Source organism: Argiope bruennichi, chromosome 3 (assembly GCF_947563725.1).
Source record: "Argiope bruennichi chromosome 3, qqArgBrue1.1, whole genome shotgun sequence".
Classification (NCBI taxonomy): Eukaryota; Metazoa; Arthropoda; class Arachnida; order Araneae; family Araneidae; genus Argiope; species Argiope bruennichi.
Window position 1 is genome coordinate 98,113,196 of NC_079153.1, and position 4,299 is coordinate 98,117,494.

Here is a 4,299-nt window from a genome sequence, read left to right on the forward strand (position 1 = left end):
AGTATTGGGATCTTGATTTTTATCGGTTTATTATGTTTACTCAGTAATGAATGAGATATTTTGCTATTAACATTCTGAATTTCTACAGTTGTATAGTCTGAATTGCCACTTAAATATATCAGTTAAAAAATACTGAGTTTTAAACAATAGTTCTTACTTAAAGACAAAATCAAATCAGTGTGCATTTGCAACGTAATTGTAGAGATTTAATTATTTTGTCGTTAAACAAGCAACAAGTCATGACAAGCAAATTATCTGATTTTTCAAAATGTGAGAGAAAGAGAAAAATAAGCTTTTCACAACTAATAACAAATTTTTCTGATATTTTCCCCCCACATCAGGTATAATCACACAGTCTTATATTTATACCAAAAGTGAAGAAAGAAGGCAGTACTTTGAAGGCAGAAACTGAAAAATTCAGCTGCTTGTAAAGTAATAATTTAATTGTGCTTATATAATTATTGTTAATGTGATTCTTGAGCAAAAATTTATCTTCTTTCTTATATATGAAATATGCAGAGAAAAGTATAAATCATAATAGAATTCAGATTTATATCTGCATTCTTTTTTTCAAAAAATTAAAATTTATCAAAAAAGCAGGGTCGTCGGAGAATGCCTATCTATTACATTCACTTCTATTTGTACAAATTCGAGGACTCCTTCCCCCCAAATAAACATGCATACGAAAAAAAAAAAAAACTTTCTTTTTTTTCCCTTATAATTTCCAATTATATATTTTTCTTTTTCCAAAAAAAAAGTGAGAAGGAATTAAATTTGAAAAATCTCCCGAATGTTTTCTAAAAACATTAAATAGCATTCAAGAGATAAAAGTGCTTAGTTTGAACATCGAAAATCGCTTTCAGGCGTACTAAATGAGACAAAAAAAATATTTACTACATATTTGATTTTCAATATTTCTTTCTGGAAATCATCTGAAATTATAAAACAGAACTTTTAGAATATAATTTTTTTTTCCAAAGAGAATAAGTATTTTCCGAAGACCGTTTCTATCAATGAATTCAAAAATAAATAAATAAAATAAAATAAATAAATAAATCAGATATAGATTTGAAATTTTTACCTTGTAGAGTATATCGGCCTATTACTTTGTTTCGTAGTTTATCCGATTGGGAACCAATGAAGCACGAAAGAATGATTGGGATCGAACTGAAATTACCAATCAGTATTGATTGAGTCCAAAAATTGATACCGAATTCCTGATACTCAGAATATACCTAATACTTTTGTGTAACTGATAAAGTATCAGGTATAGAGAGTATCAGATACACAGAAGTAAATTTAAGATATTTTTAAATAACAGTGCAATCAAATGCATCGTTAAATGAATCCAAAGCATTACAACATTGAGTGAAGGGTTTCCTTCAGTGATATGTAGTGTCTTTAAGAAAAAGATTCAAGCTGAAAGGCACTGCAGTGATTGAATATACATTTGCATTCAAATTTTCCATTTATAGCATTGATTAAACAAGAAATGCTTATTAACAGACAGCCGAATTACTTTATATAAAGCGATTTTGATTAATGAATGATCTTTCAGGAAATGGAGTCATAAGAAATCCTGTTTCGATATGATTTTATGACGATATATGACCATTTTCGTATAAATGTTTGAGCATGGATAAATAAAAAAAGAATCTAAGACTTTTATAAAAATAAATATAAATTATGGATGAAATAAAGATAAATGTTTTCAGAAAATAAGCTCTAATACGTATTTTAGAACAGAAATTAATATAAGACATAATTAAGACATTAATTTTAATCAATTTCCTTAAAACATGATATATTAATCATGATAAAGTTTTTCACAATAAACAAAAAAGTTTTATTGAAACAGAAAATTTTTCTTAAGTGAGCATACATTTGTCTCATTATTGAGAAATAATTCTATTAAATAATCGTCTGATAATGATAAACAATGCATGATTACTTTAAATACTGAAATAAGAACAAAAAATATTATTTTCTTATAGCAAAATTCCAATAAAGATTTTTGATTGAAAATTAAATGTTTTATTTTTAAATTTATAGAAACAAAAAAAAAAATTCTGAAATTAAAATTAGGTTCATTATAATTGGAATAAAAATGCTTTGATTTTCTAAAAATGTAAAAAAGGTTTTTCTCTCAATTGATTCGAATTATTAGAATTCTTAATTCTTTCTTTTGTTTTAAAAGCATTTAACTTTAATGCACGAAAAGAGAAAAAATCTTGTAATCCACTCTGCAAATTTAACAGATCTTTATGTTTTAGACATCACTAAATTTGAAAACATCAAATGTTTGTATGAAGATTTTCTAAATAAAACTGCTAAATAGTTGAAATTTAGCACAATATTTTATTACCAGATTTCTAGACTTAAATTTTATTTGGATCAAGTACATTAAAGGAATAGCAATTCTCAACAAGGAACTCAACATTCTTCAGATTTATAATGAGAAGCGGATATAAATTTTGCTTTCAATGAAAGGCGATAGTGTGGTATATTTGTAAAAGATAAATGTCAGTCATATAGCTACCGACTCCTTAGCAAAGAATGACTTTTATATTAAAATAAATATGGACATAACAATTCACAAATATTATTGTGTAAGTTCAATCCTCTTAAGCTCCTTGGCCAGTGAGAAGAATATGTTTTTTCAGCAATGCAAAATGAAAAAGCTCATTTTAACACTTTACCGACCAGTAGCGGTTCGAACATACTATGCCATTTCACCGTCCGCTCAGCTGAATTTTTGAAAACGACAGCTGAATTTTTTTCAGGGCATGCTGAATTGGTGGAAAACGTAGTCACCACAGATCGGTCAAAAGTCGATTAATCGACGACCGGTCGGTAAGCGCTGGGGAGCAAACGTCGAATAATCGACGACCGGTTGGTAAGCGCTGAGAACAAAACGTCGATTAATCGACGGCCGGTTGGTAAGCGCTGAGAACAAAACGTCGATTAATCGACGGCCGGTTGGTAAGCGCTGAGAACAAAACGTCGATTAATCGACGGCCGGTCGGTAAAGTGTTAATGGCAAAATACAGGTTGGCATAAAATTCTTTTTTCTTTTACTCTTTTAAAGTCATCACCATTTTTTTTTTTTTTATAGATTATGAGGATTTTGGTGAAAATTTAATGACGTTCTATCGACAAATCAGTAATGAGTGTTTGTTCTGTGTGAAATTCCGGACTTGGAATATATTCATAAGTGTGCATATATAAGATTGCCAGAAAATTATTTAGTATAGAAAAAAAGTTCCCTCTATGTTCCTTTCTCCTTAATATTTCCTCTTTCTTAACTTTTGGCAAGTTAATTATGATTATATAATATACTCTAATATTTATTATATCATTTTTGTACTATAATTTAAAAAAATTATGTACTTAATGTAAAGTCATTTGTTCATTAATATTATTATTTTAGTTTTTTATTGTGATTATTTCGTTTTCTAGTTTCCCGATTGTCTTTCTTTATAGTTTTGAATTTTATCATTATTTTTATAAATTCATATATGTGTGTGTGTGTGTGTTCTTTTTAAATACATTCTTCTCCATATCCATGTTATTTAGTTACCGTTATAATTACATATTAATGAAAATTTGACAATCAAATTTTGTGAATGGCTTTTTTTTTATCAATAATTGAGTGTATTCTATTTTTACTTCCTTTTCTTCTCTCCATTAAATGCAGATATAACTCATAACTGTTTTTCTCGTTAAAAAGAAAAATGAACAATACTTGATAATTAAATGACAACTTCATACGCGCTTACGTTGTTCTATGAGACTAGGATTTTCAAGCTGATATTGCGCAGGGAGAAACACTTCTGCATGATTGGTAATTATGTCGAAAAGTAATAAATTGGTAATATTTTCCTTTCTGTTTCGTGTTCTTCATTACATTTTTCATCATTGTGAATAAAATTACGTATCTTACTTAATGATATTCCCTCATAATTATTCTTTATTACTTTTATTTATTAATTAAAAAAGTAGATTAAAAGTTGATTAGTAGTAGAAAAGCAGATTAAATAGTTTAATACACTTACTTTCGTAAAACTCGTCCGTGCATTTGTGGCTTCAAATAAAAAGCTGAAAATTGATGATATTTATGCTTTTGAAGTGTGTGAGAAGTCACTCAAGTTGAATTGCAAATAAATAAATAAATAAAATAAAATAAATAAATAAAATAAATATGAGGAATGCTTAAATCTTTTGTTCTAACATAATTTTTTTATTTTTAAAATACTGTTTGTGTACAGGTTGAATATATATAATAATTTAAGTAACGTA